The sequence below is a fragment of the Cupressus sempervirens genome, chromosome 8 (assembly GCF_028749045.1).
Source record: "Cupressus sempervirens isolate cs-2001-9-10 chromosome 8, ASM2874904v1, whole genome shotgun sequence".
NCBI classification, from domain to species: domain Eukaryota; kingdom Viridiplantae; phylum Streptophyta; class Pinopsida; order Cupressales; family Cupressaceae; genus Cupressus; species Cupressus sempervirens.
Window position 1 is genome coordinate 656,019,244 of NC_143125.1, and position 17,809 is coordinate 656,037,052.

The 17,809-nt window shown below is 30.9% G+C and overlaps 1 pseudogene; it reads right to left on the reverse strand.

Annotated features, from left to right (window-relative positions):
* Positions 1-3,734: 3,734 nt before the first annotated feature.
* On the reverse strand, positions 3,735-13,494 carry LOC149544146 (uncharacterized; annotated as a pseudogene).
* Between the last annotated feature and the right edge of the window lie 4,315 nt (positions 13,495-17,809).

Sequence of the window (17,809 nt, forward strand, 5' to 3'; positions counted from 1 at the left end):
GACTCATGATCTCTGAAAAGATTAAATATGCAGCCATGCAACTGAAGTTTTTTCTGAATTCAGAAGAGCGTCAATTGGTGGATCAACAAGTAAAAACAACAATCGATTGTGCTTCCTTGCATGTTGTGATATTTTCAAAGGAGCATGCTCAATCCAACCGCTGTTTGGAAGAGCTGGCACTCATACACAGAAGAAGGAAAATCAGTAGAATTGTTCCCATCTTCTACCAAGTTAAGCCTGAAGATGTACGATATTTGAAGGGAGACTATTTTGATGCATTTGAGCGATACAAAAGAGAAGGCAAATACAACTCAAAAAAGATTTGGAAGTGGAAGAAAGTAAATTTCAGAGTTTCACATTATATGGGGATATAATGTGCCCGATGTACTAGAAACAGTAATGAAAAGAGGAAAGGTTCATATAGCCATATTTTCAATGAACTATGCAGAATCAAAGTGGTGCTTGCGAGAGCTGGCATTAATGAAATCTGAAACTTGTGCTCAGATTATTCCCATTTTCTCTTGTGTACAAACTAAACATTTTCGATATACGAAAGGAGTTTTTGGGGATGCCTTTCAACGACTTAAAGAGAAGGGTAGATTCACCTCAAAGCAACTTCAGAAGTCGAAGGAAACACTCTTTGGTGCTTCATGGCATCTCAGTCCAATCCTTCATAGCAAGGATTGAGCATCAGTCCCTAATTATTCATTTCTTATCAATTACATAGTTAAACTCTTATAAGATAATGCTTAGTTGTTTGATTTTTTTCTTGTATTTCGTATTAAGTTTAATCAAAAATCTTAAAGTCTAATGTTTATTTTCTCGCATCTTTTTGTTATATATGTTGAGAGATGAGGATATGCTGCTCAAGAATATTCCATCTGTATGTACAGGATTTGTAAAACTAAATGAAAGGCTGCAGAATACTCAACATAAAGGGAGCTCTATTTTCAAACTACTTTCATCATTATTCAATTTTTAAATGTATGTACTTTAAATTGTATTCAGTATATTATATTATTATACGATAGGTTAATCTCTAGACAAAATTTATTAAAGAAAAAATAAAGCCAAACTTTTCCTTTCCAGATTCACAAATTTATAGTAATTTTTGCTCAAATTTTTTGTTGTTTTCAGCTACAAACTATGCAGATCATGAAGATCAAATGCTGAATTTTTTGAAAAATCCATGATGTTTTCAATTTTTCAAAAACTTGGTCAACTATACAGTTTGTAAGGAGGATAGTCGCGGCCTATTATTATTTTCCTCAATACAAATGCATGTTCTCTTGATGAACAATCAAGAACTTCATTCTTATGGAAATGTTTCTAGAATGATTATTCAATTTTAGATTTACTCTATTATATCAATTCAAATGCTAAATGTAAATGATGGTTTTTGAGTGCATAATGATATCAAATGAGAAAATGAATTGCATTAAATGTATTTATATTTGTCATCCTCTAAAGAAAACAATTGGCATGAGTGGACATTATTTTGAACATTTAATTTTCAATATTTGTGGATCAATTCTATAAATCTAACATCGGTCCCTTAATGACAACACCGAAAATGGATTGATTTAAATTATAATCATGCATATAATCATTTGATAAATGTATAATTAATGCTACTTTATTGAGATATGAGTGCATAAAGAAAATGTTGGGGGTTAATTAAATATGAAATATGTGTGACATTTGGGTAGATATTCCATTTTTCAATATATCTATTTATCAAGGGATTCTCCTTAGAACAAACACAGAAATAAATTGAAAATATAATTGGTATACGAAATTTATAATTTTTCTATCTTACCTTTGAGATGCATGTGAATCCTAGAATGATTATATGTCTAAAAATTTGTAGCATTGACACAAAATGTATGCATAACACAAGAATTTGGATATGAAGGGATATAATTATTGCGTACATATAAATTTAACGTAACCTACAATGTGTCATCATGTAAATATACAACATATGTCATACATATTCTCCAAGTTGAACTTAGAAAATAAAGAGAAAGTTAGCTTGTATGATAGGAACAAAACAAAAGTAGATTCCATATAATTGAGGATGGAGGGTGTTGAGAAGAAAAAAATGTTCATAAGGTCGAGTGAATTTGGAGAAAATGGATGGATCAATCGCCATAACATACAATCATGGATCATAATAAGGATATTCTAATTTAACTTAATAGTATCAAATTTTCACAAGCTATTAGTAAATATCAATAAATTTTTGCATTCAATTGTATGTGTTTATTGGATTCTAACAGAACACCCAATCGAATCTAGAAATATATTGATATTTACTAATTTAATCTGTTATGAATTACATAAAAGAGAGTGCATAATGTGTTGGACCCTGATAATTAAAAGAGTGATAGTATCTAAAACGAACTTATTTTAATTAAGTAAAAAAAATTTATTGTGAGGTTTAAGTTTTCCAGAAGTTGAAGCACCAATAAATTTTAATTATACTAAAAAAATTATAGTACATGTGCATGTAAATTTTGACAAACAAGTTGAAGTATATAATATAGCCTACTTAGAATGTACACAACACTCAAGTTCAATATTGATGGTTATTAAACATTAATAAAAATAAGTAGTATCCGCATCAACACCATCCTTTATGCTAGAATATGATAGTTATAATGAAGGATTATGAATGATGTAATATATGAGCACTTTCACTAATATAAAGACATCTCTCTTCCTTCTCTTTCTCCCCACACATCTATTAACATGATAAGAAATTAACCATAATTATATTTATTCGAAAATAAAATTTAACTAACATTGTCTAGATCATTCAATAAGAAGAGCTCTTGGCGAGATGGAGTTCGTGCCTTTGAGCTTGTCAATGATAAAATATTATATTTTTTGAAAATATATATTTTCCAATTAGATTGTCAATTGTTATTAATCTATTATTTATTTAGTTATTAATTAATTTTTATTTAAATAAAGTTGATATTTCTTGTGAAATTAAAAAATTTATAAATTTATAAAATAATTTTTTAACAAAATATTAGAATGAAAATGATTTTTTAAAATGAAATAGTAGATGTTTAAAAAATATACTAAAAAATTCCCATTTGTGTGCTCTTGTGAGAAAATTTGACTTGTGAATTTGGAATGGCTAAATAAGCAAGTCATATATCTATTTAACTATTGGTCCCTAAAATTGAATTTCCTTAAGCTCCCATGAATGAATAATAATTTACACCCATTTAACAAACATAAACACAAAATAGAAACGATGTACAAAATAGTTAAAATAAAATTCATAAAGGAAGACTTAGAATTTACTTATATTTTATGTATATTTCAGATAATTCTCTTATTTTGAAAATTAAAAATTAAATTTATCACATACTAATTGAATGAGAATATAAAATTTGAACATTTATAACAAGGTCAATGCATGCTTTCAATTTATTTAAAATAAATTTGAGCTTTTATTTCTTAATTAAAACTACACAGATGTATTCATTAGATTATATATCATCAATTAATTCAAAATATTTATAATTAACATCGTATGCATTTCCTTATTTGAAGGGTGAGGGGCTAAAATTGTCATCCAATGGTTGGAAATAATGTAGGAGTAATGACTACCATTGAAGTCATCTCACCCGTTCATTAATTCTTACCTTCTTTCTTTATCATTTTGGAATGTGTATTTTCACCACTTTATAGGTGATCATGCTTCAAGCTCATACTTACTCTTTGCTATTGACGATATGACCCGCACAAAGCGAAGCATGGCGAAGCGCTTCCGTCCACTCCTCCAGCGTCTCTGGGTTATATCTACCCTTGTCTTGGTGCCGCCCAAATGCCTTACCATAGCTTCCCTTTCCAATATATCTTAATTCATACGAAAAGACATGGTAATAAATGGGAACAAACTTACTGCCTTCTCTTCCGTTAATCAACGAAAGCTCTCGCAAACACCACTTGGACGTTGCATAGTCCTCTGAAAATATAGCTACGTTAAGCCAGGTACTCTTTATTACTTGTTCCAGTACACTACGAAAGTGACCCCCTCACTTAAGCTCTTTTGAATCCAGAAAAACCTTCAGTCCCATTCGTGTAAGCATTTTATACATAGCTGTGGCGAGTGTACGTTTGACATCAGGACCCCGATGGTTAATAAATACATCATACTTAACCTTTCTCACAAGCATTATCGATCCACCTGAAGTAGATGTAGTTGCTGCAAATTCTTCTCCCTGTTGTTGGGTGCTTGAACTAGTCTTAGCTGGTCCTACAAATTCTTGACACATTTTTCCCTCTTTCGCTACCCACTCTGTAATTGTCTTCAGCAGCATGTCTTCGTCCCTGGACACATTCGACAACGAAGAAACCAAAGTAAACGTCACAAGTTATATGGATAACTGAAGTCTATGAGCCTCAAGATAAGAGAATGAATCGATAAGTAAACGCTGAGTGCATCTGGTGGAGAGATGCGTACTCAGTACTTACTCCGTGCTCTCAACGACCGGACCTACATAATGTGAAACGCTGTAAAGCGCTTTCCTCCACTCCTCCAGTTTCTCAGAGTCGCATTCAAGCTTGTTTGGGTCAAACGCGTAGCCTCCTTTTACATAGCGTACATCATCAGTCTTACCACGGCAGAAAATAGGAACAATTTTAGCGCCTAATTTACCCCTGTTGTGCATGGATGACAGCTCTTCTAAGCACCGGTCGGATTGTGCATAGCCCTCTGAAAATATTGGAATGTAAAGCCAGGCACTCTTAAAAGCTGTTTCTACTTCTTCATCCCCCAAATCGAGCTCTTCCGAATTCAGAAAAACCTTCAGTCCCAACGCGTCAAGCTCTTTATAAATTGCTACGCCCAGAGGATGTTTAAAATGATTGATAAATACATCATAATGCGGGAAATCTTTCACAGGCATCGTGGATGCACAAGAAGCAGATGTGGATGATGGAAATTCTTCAACGTGTTGGCAATTTAACAGAACACCACTGTGCGGGTTAGAAGAAGATGCCATGAAATTAGATTTAAGCGAACATGACAAAGGTTGAAAAAAGGGGCGTTCAAAGAGAAAAGGAGCGGGGATAAGTAATGAGAAATAAATGTTGGACTAGACGCGTAGACTGCGTGTACTCGCTGAGGTAACCCCGCAGAAGAAATGAAGAAACGAAGAAGCATGACAGAGTCTGACTAAAAGAGTTAGAGTGACTAGTTGAGGACAGCTGAAGTTTTATTTGACTTTTCATACTCCTTTGGCCTTCTTCCAACTTTGATATTGTGGATCCACCAGAATTAAATGTAGATGGGGCAATTTCTTCGAGCTCTTGGCCACTGCTAGTGTTGGAAGTAGATGCCATGAAATCAGATTTGATGAAACAAGACAACAGAAGCAGAATTGAAGGACAAAACTAGAAGGACCCAGCTCGATCGTTCAGGATGGGCTGGATGCGCCCCCCTCCATGCAATGCCATGGCATCATCCGCGGGCCCCAGTTGCACTTTGTCCAAGCGAGTGGCCGTCACACGGTAAAGGCATGAAGAGATGTGGGCAAGTGGGATGCTTTTTCAAATAAAGGTTCAGAATTTTTTTCTCTTTTTAGTCTCAAAATAGTGAATAATATTTTGTATATATGTATGTGATTAGTTATAAATTTTAAATGTCTACCTTTAATATTTTTATTTTATTATTATATTGAACTGATAATGTTTATTATGTATATTTTTATTATTGTGTATTGATTAAGTTTAATATATATCATTAAAATATTCAATATATATGTAGATTTATTTGTTTAATACATATTATTTACATAATAAATCTATATTTTAATTTTCATGTTAATTAAATTTAATTCTCATTAATGTTAGTAAATTTAAATGAATAAGTATTAGTTTAATATAATTCAACATAACTATGATACACAATATTAATTAGATAATAAGTTTTCAGATTAATCTACTTAAAAATAATAGTTCGCACTTAGTAAAAATTTTTAAAAATTATCATAACTTAAGTAAAAATATAGTTAATTGTCAATGGTGAAAAATATAATTTAAAAAAAAAAAAACTAAATGGACCTAAAATAAATTTTTTAGTGTTAATCATAAAATTTATCATTTATTTTCCTTTAACAAAGATTTTTTAAATGAAGTAATACAATAGAGTTAGTAATATAATGAAACAATTATAGAGTGATATTAACTCGATTAATTAATTAATTTTAAAATTCTAATTCAATAGAGTCATTATTAAAATCTAAGAAATAAAATAAATATTTAATATTTCAAAAGAAAATATTATTTTGTTACAAATTTAATAAGGAAAATAATATTTAACATAAAAATTGAAGGAAATATCATTTGACAAAATTTAATATTTAACATTCAATTCTAAACAACACTTTAAGTTATAAATAATAATACATATATAAAAAACAATAAGATAATAAGATTTTGAATTAATTTAGTTAGAAATGAAAGTCTACATACATCTAATTAGATAAATATTTTATTATGATATATTTTTTAAATTTTTATTAATATAAGCATTTTATTTTTTACTAAATTAATTTATATATTAATATTTTAATCTTTTATACTTTTAATAATTTTAAAAATATTAATTAGTAAAAAATGTCACTTTTAAATATAATATTATTAAAATCTATTTAATTTAAAATCTACTTGCAGGTGCAAGCTACCATTTTGATTGAGCAGGAGAAATTGAGAAGGTTCCTGCATGATGGGTACCAATGGCATAGAACTTTGGATGACTTGCAAGTTTTCGTGCATGATTATAATAGGTTGACCAAGGAGATCAAAGAGAAAGGGCATGCCAAAAAAGAGGAATTATTCATGCCAATTCAGATTCAAGAGCACAAAAGAATTGTTTGACTGGAGGGCCCCTTAGGTTGGACAACGTGGGTGGATACGCCCTATGATGTTCTTAGCTAGACTATTCCTCTTCTCTTCTGTTGTTTTTCTGACTTGATGTACAGCGGTCTCTGATTCTCTGTGGTATTCCCCTCATTTCTTCTTCCATATATCCCTTTTATATCCATCTCATTATTCTTGTCTCACTCCACTCTTATATAATTTCTGTTGTCTACCCATCACTATAGTTATATTGTATTTTTTTTTGTTTAAAAAACAATAAGTATTAATCCATGAACTCCTAATAAAATTCTTACTTACATTGCTAGACTATAAGAATTGAAGATGTAAAAAAACCTTACATAAAATTTAGAAACAACAATTGTTAGAATGTTTTTATTATGTAAAATAATTTATTTTTTTGAATATTTAATAAGTCTAATTTTATTTTTCTAAATTACTATATAAATATTATATTTAAACATAGATTAATATTTAATATTTTCTAATATTTTGAGAATATAATAATATTTCATCTTTTATTTTAACCCAAACCTTATTTCTCAATCTAATTTTAATTCAAATTATAGCTCTAATCCTAATCCCTATGTATTTATATGTGAAATAAAATATGGAAATTGTAGTTGCTAAAACACAAAAATGAATAAGAAAACAACATAAAATTGAAAGAATAGTAGAGGTATTGTGTTTGAAACCACTCTATTATTAAATAATTTTAATGGGAAAAAGAAACTTTATTTGAAAAAATTGATTAATTTTAAATAATATATCATACCAACGAGATAATTAATAATTTTACAATATATTTATTATGAAATTTATTAATCAAATTATTAAGTTTTTCATAGGTTTAAAAATATGTACTGCATGGAGAGAGCAGGAGATGAGATGATGATCTTTCAAGTAAAGTGCATTAATATTGTCATCTAATGATGATCAAAATAAATACCCAATTTCTTAATTTTAATATTAAAATTATTTTTTAACTCCAATTATTATTAAACCCTAACCCTAATTCTATAATCAATTCAACTCTACTTCAACTCTACCCTAAGTTTAACCATGACTCAAATTGTGAAATTTTTTTGATCTAGATGAAAAATATATTAATATATATTATAAAATTTCATTTTATATCTTTCAGTTTATCCACAAGATAAATAAATTTCATTATCCTAGTAATATATATCCCTACCTTCCTTCAACATACTTATCAATATGTATCTCTTCAGTTATACTCGACAACTTTGTTTTTTCTTGAATATATGGTATAGATCACCATCCATATTTTATATTAAATAATCGTTTCCATGCAAAACCCAACCTTCTATAATTCCCTTTGATTATAAAATAAATCTTTACACAAGCAATCTTCTTATTTTAGATACACAGTCTTTGCAATTTTCTTACCTTAGCTATCACAACACACACTCAAATAGTGAGAATTCCAATCTTTTAACTCTTTATCTAATATTTAGATAAGTTTATCTAACCACTCTTGATTCTAACAATTTAAATTATCACATTCTATTGATATAATAAATCCTAACACCCACTTCCAAAACTTAAGAAAGCAAAATATAGTAGAAAACATTTGCAGACAAATTTACAATACATACATAATGTTTGTGTTCATCAACCTATCAAGACTACAAGAAAAATCGTTACAAAGATATGGAACAAAGAAATAACACATTCAGAAAATATGTGGATCCACCAAAACAAAAATATGTTATTATTCTTACTAATTTTTTTAATATGATTTTTTTAAGAAAAATGATTAACTAAACTATTGATTTTAAGAAAAATATAGCTTCATCTACCCTCTCCACTCTATAAAATCCATTAATTAGGGTAGTGAATCTAATTATATTAGGAGAACAATGAGCCTACAATATTTTAGCAACTAATCAAAGAGCCTCATCTACTCGGTTAACCTTACAGAGACTAGCAATCAGAGTAGTAAATGTAAGTTCATCTGGGGTACAATTAGCATCACCCATCTTAGCCACCAATCTAAGATCTTCATTTACTTTGCTTACTCTATAGAGGCCACCAATCAAGACAGCAAATTTAATTTTGTCCGGACAACAGTGACCATGCCTCATTCTATTTAACAATTCCAATGCTTCATCAATATAACCCCACTCACAATATGCTCCTAATAGAGTATTGCAAGTTACAATATTTGATTTGATTCCCATCTCTTCTATCTCAAAGAAAAGAAAATCAATTCTAGAGAAATTGCCACAATGGCCAAGACTATACAATATCACATTGAAGGGTACTACACTGAGGGACATCCCCTAAGTTTTTGGTAAATGGACAATCTCCCAGGCCTTGTCTGCCTTCCCTACTTTATACATTGCATTAGTGAACTGAGTAAATTTAAGGGTATCTAGGAAAAACTTGCAACATTTCTCACTGATGTGAACTATAGTCATCTCTACCTCTTGTAATTTGTTTTCCTTTAACAATGTCAAAAATGCTTCTCTCAAAATGATCTTATTTGACACATAGTTGTCCAAGAAACATTGCATGCAATAGAGTGAGAGCCTCGTTTATCTTTCCTGATTTTACAAAAAACATCAAAAAGATGATTGTAAAGAAGATTATTCAACTTTGGATATGTTTTTATTACCTCAATGAAGACATGTAAAGATTTGTGCAGCATCTTAGCCCTTTCAAAGTGGTAAATGAGGCACTTAGCCAAGAAAAAATTAATTCAATGCCCCTATTTTTAAATCTCATTCAGTAGATCTTTAATTTGATGAATGTAAAAATTTTCTAGTCCTGCTATTTATCTTTCCCATGCCACCTTTACCTCGACAAAAATCCATTTTACCTCATCTTGTTTGTTTATATTACACATGCTTGGCTTTGGTGATTCTGATCTTCCATCAAGCTCACTGGCTATTAGGAGAATGCTCAATCAAAATGGGGGAGCTAGTGGTGATTTTCATCACAATTTGATTTCTGTAGTAAATGTGATCTCAACAAAACCCCAAACGTGTCATGCCCATTTTTTTCTACCAAAAACTTATTTAAACTTATCAAATAACTATCAAGATTTAGAGTCAATATTTAAATCCACAATAGATATTTTGATAAAATGATCTTGAGCATTAGCCACTTTTTTCTAATGAAATAACTCACAAATTTAACATCCAAAATAATTTCTTTTAACTAACAATACCATAAATAACAATAGCTTTTAGAACAAATTTACAATATCTCAAATAACAATAGCATCATTTCTATAATCTTTATCACAACTTCTTCTCTCATACACAAGTTTAAATATATTATCAAAAACTTAAGATCTAAAATTTCATTCATATTCATTTGCAAGATTACAACAATAATTATCAAAACCATTCACACAAGTGCCCTTTTCCATCCTACCATAATGGCATCATGAGGCCGCATGTGACCTAGCCATACCCCCGGGCAAGAGAACTCATTTCAACTAAGAGATCATGGATGCAATCCTAAGAGTTCTCTCTAAAACATCATGGAATAATTTTTCTAACAATATTTCATCTCAATAAGTAAGAACTACTCTAAATGCATATAAGTTACTTATCTTTTCAAGAGCTCTCCCTTTAGATAGATCTTCATCTTCAACCAAGAATCCTTCCTCCTCTTCCTCCATCTCCTCCTCACTCCATCAAGCAAAATTTATCTTCAAAATGTAGAGTGGTTCCATCCTGTCAATGTTTTTCCCCCTACTCTTCTTAAAACCCTCTCCTTCTTCTACATCTCCCAAGCCTTCTTGGGAAGGGTGTGGGTGACATTGGTTCTCCTCCTTACCTATCTTATTCACATTAATTGTCCTTGGTTGGTGTTCCTCCTTTTACAATCTTCAAGAGAAGCTTTTGTCCTTCCAAGTCTTCACATTCTTCAAGAGTTGTCCTTCATTTTCGGCCACCTTGGTAAAAGCAACTTTTGGGTGGTCCCCCAAGTCCATAATAAGAGTATAAATGAGTAAAAATGCCCAAAACCCCTAGGTCTACCATGTGGGCATTCAAAACAAGTACTAAACTGACACTAGGAGTCATCCTAACCCTTTGAAAGCTCACTTAAAGTTTGCATACGAATTTTACTTATGTTTGACCCTATTCAAAGCTACATAACCAAGGTTTCACATAAGGACCTACATGACCCAACCTAAAACATAGTTTCCAACCTATACATCTTCCATAGGACTTCTCACTCAAATGTCACATCTCCTAAAAAGGGGAGAAGGCATGGAGTGTCTCCTACTTTATGATTTTCGTCACTCTTGGGAAGTGGTACCTTTGAGGTGTCATCATGAAAGCTTTAACCATGATTTGACCTAAAACTAGCCCCCAACCCCAGGTAGTATAAGTGGGTTAGGTTATTTTAACCCAAAATGTACTTTAGGGTCCATTTTAACCCCTCCAAAGTCCAACTTTAGTTTACATCCGATTTTACAACAATTTGCATTGTGGCAACTTTGACTATTATAAAGAGTTGGCATGGATTCCTCGAAGATCTTCATAATCATCCTCTCCACAATTCAATTTAAACATCAGTGAACCAAACATATATATAACTATATGACTGTAAACATTAATACATATCCTAATCAACCATAGATGAACACATTAGATTGATATCATATTCCAACATCATTTTTCTATGAATCATTTGCGTATGAAAATCGTTTACAAATATGTATCATTCATTTTATTATAACCACTTCTCTAAGTACAATATTTTCAAGAATAGTAGCCATATTAGTAATTCATAACGTATGTATGATAACACCTTATATCTTACATGTACATTAATCAAATTCTTACAATCGAGTCTAAGTCTATAATGAGATGGGGTATTACATTACTTGCTCTCACTAATTATAGGATTCAAATCATAACATCCCTTAAAATAACATAACGAGTACCACTAGTATTCATTGTGTTATCTATATTCTATTCATTTCCATACTTCTTTATTTAGAATTAAATGATACATAATTTACTTCAAAACAATAATCACATAACCCAAACTTGATTTCCATTTTCACAGTCACCTTATGTGAAATGTATTCACCACAACACAATATCTATTCAATTCAATTGGCCATAATTTTAATTACTAAAACTATCTAATTATCATGACGAGATAAGATGAACAATATAAGGTATTTATCCATAAGGTAACTCACATTAGCTAATCAAGTTGTTAACTTATATTAGATAATCCATCCTAGTGTGAATTAGGTCTAATGCTACTAGTCTCATAACTATCTAAACTATCGTGTCATATGTAACGAGGCCCAACCATTTCTATTTGTAATCATTGTCAAGTGTATGAGCAAAATCCATAGTTGATCATAAGTTGAGTCTAACTTGCACATTAATTAAATAAGCATAATTCTACTATATGAAGTATCACATACACATTTGCACCTAATAATCAGATGGTTACAATTGATAAGTCAATCTTATTTAAACAATACTAATCATTGCAAGTCACACAAGAATTTTCCCCAATCATGTTATTGAATAAGTCATATAATGTTCTTCTAATGACAAAATTAATATTTACTACTAATCAAATTATATTATAGACAAATTAACAATTGATCTAGTCCTTACTTGGACAGGACCTTACAAAATGTTTGAGGCTACTGTAATCGATAATGCAGATCTGTCAGTGTTGGTTAGCTAAAGACGAGAGTTTATCTTGCAAATGGATTTTGTCACATGCTTAAGTTGGTGAGTGGTTGGTTTCCTCCATCCATTTAGATGTGGTCTCATGCTAACACTTGATGATGGAAATTTTTCCCGAATGTTTTAGCATAAGACCGTTGAAAAATCCGAACAAACCGGTCATTATTTTCCAAGGGGTGAAGCCTATCGTCTTAACAAGGAGGCTGAGAATTGTTAATTTTTGTAGGTAATCTTTAAGCCCATCAATCTTTTTTTTAATATAGATTTTGTTGAAACTCTCATAACCCTAGATCTATAGCAGGAGTTCGATTAGCTTTAACATATTTTCAAAAAGCACTCTGCGAACACATACTTTGCTTAGAATAGGAGAAAGAATTGACCACCAATAGATTAAATTCCTCTAGACATTGCAAATCCTTTGAGGAATTTGGATGGTGCATGGAACTATTGGTACAAACACAAGGGGGTTCCTTGAATGAGAGATTAAAACTCCCCCAACCCTCTCCTTCATCTTCCTACATGTTAAGGACCACTTTGGTAATCACACGACTGGCATAAACATGCATTAATTTTCTAGACAACATGACCAGCCCTAACAGGGGGAGGAGAATCCCTATGGATAACATGAACCTAGGGTCCACCTCTCTTTTGACACTAGAATCGTTAGCATTTTGCAATGAACAAATCTTTGTGGCAATGTAAAATGACACAGTTACAAGCAGGGGAACTATATTTCTCCATCTCCCTTAGGTGCCCGTAAAACTCACCTTGCTATCTGAAAATAGATGTGGTCAAGCGGTGGGTGTGGAGCCTTCCTTGCCTCAGTCCTTGGCCTGGCCTTCTGCTCACACCTGTCTCCAAAGTCCCCACTGACTGTGCACTGTACCATTAGATAGACATCACTGATGATTTCTCACTTGTGAGGGGATTGGAAGTATCTATTACTCTCTAGTATCTTCCCCTTTGAAACATTTAATAAAGAAAACTCTATGTTTGGTTTCTTATCACTTTCTTTTTTAATTCAAATATTTTTGCACACATTACAAGAAGCCGTCATTCATCTTTATGTGATATTCAACACTATCATTCATCTTTTGGGGAGTATGCCTTATTCATTTTCAAAATTAATTGTATTTTATGGACTACTGATTAGCACTTCCACCAATAGAAGGTGCAAGGGATGTGGTCATATGTATTTAGTTGAAATTTTAAACAGACAAAGGTAGGGTAAGAAACATAGTTAGGAACATAAAGTATCAAATGTAGTTAGGAACACAAAGTAATGAAAGAAACTTTTTGTTTACAAGTCAAAATAGTAGATGATAAATAGTTTTTTTAATTCTCATTTTCAAAACATTTATAATGCTTGAAAGAGCATTCTATGCAATAAAAGTAAGTGTGAAATTTGATCGTACAATATTGTATGATATAACTTGTTGATTTCCCCAACAAATTTTAGCAATACAATTCTTTGGAGTTCTTAAGTAAATGTTGTATATGTGGAAATCAAAATGACTTCCCAAAGAGCCTCAAAGCAAAAGATTGGATTCTATGACTACTAGTGAATTACCAATACGCCCCCACCTGACAAATTAATTTTACAAACTTTTTGAGCTGACAAATGAGAAACCAAAAAAATCATTCTTTCAAAAAAAAATTAATTTTAAAAAAATAATTGATTTATTATTTTTCTCTATACTTCATTTCCTCCCTATTTCTAGGGTTTCAAGTGTCATTCTTGAATGCCACTCTGTTGGTGCATTAAGAGTAGATGATAGGTGACTTTTCTCGTAAACATTAAACCAGTTTCAGGAAAAAAAAACTATTTGAATATATAATTTACTTTTCCAAAAAATCTATTTGAATTTATAATTATCTTTTCCAATTCCAATCAGAGAATTAAAAGAAACACCCAAGTTGAAGGCACCGCAAAATAAATCAATGAAGAACGTACACCTTATCATGGGTATCCTACATTAGTTTTTTTATTTTAAAAAAAAATTAATTAAAAGCTTAAAAATTAATTAGAAAAAAATATTTTTAATTTGTTCAAAAATAAAAGTAAATGTGATATTCATTGCTAGTTCTTTGATTGTAAATCAAGACATTACTAAAAATCTAAATAATTTTTCTTGTAATAATAACTTTCTTTTTACCTATTTTCATTTTAATGTTAATTTGGATGACTAACATTTAATATATCAATCAATAATTATCCTTTCAGTAGAAAAACCTAAATTTGAATCATTTTAATTGATTCAAAGTTGTAGGTTATTTTTAGTCAATCTCCTATTCTTCTTATCATAGTAGGTAGGGACTCTTGCTCCCACACTTGTTTTGGTCTTGATTTAATACTTTAATGAAATGTTAAGTTGCATGGAGAAATTGTGTAATAGGGTTTCCATTCAATCTTTGATAGTGCTCTCAGAGATTCACTCGTTCTATGAAAACTATTTCCATGTTTTCGATTTTCTTAATGTGTTAGTTGCCTAACCAATCCCCGAGCCTTGACGTATGAGGTCTGCATTTAGTTTAATTTTATTTATATGTTTTTTCTAAGTTTGCTTTGTGGCTGCTAAACTACCCTTCTTCCATCTTGGCAGCAATCACTATAGCCATGTGCCATTCTATTATATTTTCTTATCCCAATTTTCTAAGTTTGTATGGTGCCTATCACTGAGTTAAATCTGAACTTGCAGATTTATTTATTTTGTTTTCCAACTTTAAAATCTTTCTTCTGCTACTCATGGATGCTCAGGAAGTGTCGGTGTTAACTAATTTTAACTCCAATTTCACTGTTGTTTTTATGCAATAATTCCACTTAAATAGTGGATGTTCATGCATACATAATTCATGTTGTTATTTCACAGTTCTTCACTGTGATTTCTTAATTGGTACGATGGTGTAATTGTATAAATCATGCATATGAATGTAGATTATAAAAATTAATGAGAAATAGATTTCTTTTTCATTTTTAGTAGCTTTGTTTTCTCTGCTTTCTTATCTAAAATTTGTGCCTCTTTCTTTCAGCAACATTTTAATAAATTTCACATAATATTTGTGAAACTCTACATGGTATCAGAGCAACATTTTAATAAATTTCACATAATATTTGTGAAACTCTACATGGTATCAGAACATAGGGAGCTATGAGAAGAAGTACTATTTTTGTTGCAGGTATTATAGATTAGAGCTTATTTAGAATGAAAAAATTTCATTAGATTGGAGGTTGTTAATATTTTTCTTTTTGTAATCGCCAACTAAGATAAAGTCCCATTTTTGGGGGAGATCAATGATGCCTAGTATTTATTTTCATCCTTATGTTGTCAAGCTAACCTTGGAGAATTATCTGTCTTGGAAAAAGGGGATAGAAAATCACTATCTTAAGTGAGACAGATAATTCTCCAAGGTTAGCTTGATAACATAAGGATGAAAATAAATACTAGGCGTCATTGATCTCCTCCAAAAATGGAACTTCATCTATTTCTTTTTGTAATCACAAACTGAGATAAAGTTCTATTTTTGGGGGATATCAATGATGCCTAATATTTATTTTCATCCTTTCGTTCTCAAGCTAACCTCAAAGAATTATTTGTCTTGCTCAAGGTAGTGATTCTCTATCCCCTTTTTCCAAGATAGATAATTCTAATTCTTTGAGGTTAGCTTGATAGCAGAAGGATGAAAATTAATATTAAGTATCATTGATCTCCCCCAAAAATGGAACTTTATCTCAATTCATTTACAAAAAGAAAAACATTAACAACCCCCAATCTAATGAAAAAATTCCATTCTAAACAAGCTTTGGTTTGAAATACCTACAAATAACATCGGCACTTCTTCTAGCTCCCTATGCTCTGATACCATGTAAGATTTTGCAACCTAAAGTTGCAAAATAAATTAGGAATTTTCTTATTTTAATTTGCAATTTGGCTTCATTCTTTTAGAAAATTCTTAATTTATTTTACAACTTTAGGTTGCAAAATCTTACATGAAGGAGCATATTTAAAAAAAAAAAAAAAAAAAGACAGGTTGAAGTGATAGTCATTTCCTGCATCTTGGTAATCATGTAGTTGAATTAGGAATCCATTCCAATAAATGAAGCAATAGGGTTGCCTACTAGAGGCACCACCAATTGCTCTTTTTCCCTCCTATATATCCTCATTTTTCTTTTCTTCATCAAATTGCACAAGCTGGATTGGCTTGCTTTTTTCTACCCATGAAATTGAGACTATTTTTCCATATGAGATGATTTCTTTCATCTATCGCTGCTGGTAAGCAGGCAGTTGTTTGAATGCCCAAATTCAATTCTATTTTCTCCCTCTAATCCATGTTTTGGGAGTTGTTATTAGCCTATTAGGCAGACATGTATTTTCTTTCTAAATTGTCTTCTTATCTTGTTATTTTTCTTTTTCTTCATAATATATGTATATCTATTACATACTCTTATATCAAAAGCTTTTTTCTTTAATAAAAAACAAAACAAAACTTGAAATGCATATCTTGATGTACACTAAATCCTTAGTGGATGCCATTTATTAAATCTAGTACTATGAATAGGGAAATTGGTAAGGAAAGATTATTTAAAGATCTCCATGGGACCATAGCCTAAGAGAATTGAAATATATCTTCTCAATGTTAACTATCTTTTTATTAGAGCAATAAAAAATATTCTAGAAAAAGGTTTATTTTATAGCTCGAGTACCCCAAATGATATGTTTATTTTTTCAAAAATAATAGGACCACTTAGTGTGCTCCTTTGTGAGACCCTTAATCTCAACATGTTTTTTTTCTCAATAGTTGTTAAACTACATTTGGAGCACTAAACTTTGTTTTTTTCACATCTTCAAATTTTGAAGGTTTATCTTCATTTTCTTGTAAGGCTCATTATACCAACTTTTTGGTTCCCCATCTTTTTGTACTTGCCCCTTTTTTTCTATCTCTCCATCTCCTCCTGTCTCATTATCTTTCTTATTCTACCTTCATGTACCCACATCTCTCTTTCTCTCTCATCCATCTCTCCATCTCAATATACTTATTTTATAAAAATCCCCTGTATTTTCCTCAAGTTATATCTTTATCTCAATCTCTCCTTTCTACCCCTATCTCTTGCACCCCTTCCCTCTGTCTCTCCGTCCCTCCATCCCTCCTCTATGTGTGTGTGTGTGTATGTCTATATATATCTCTATATTTCTCTTCTCATCTAT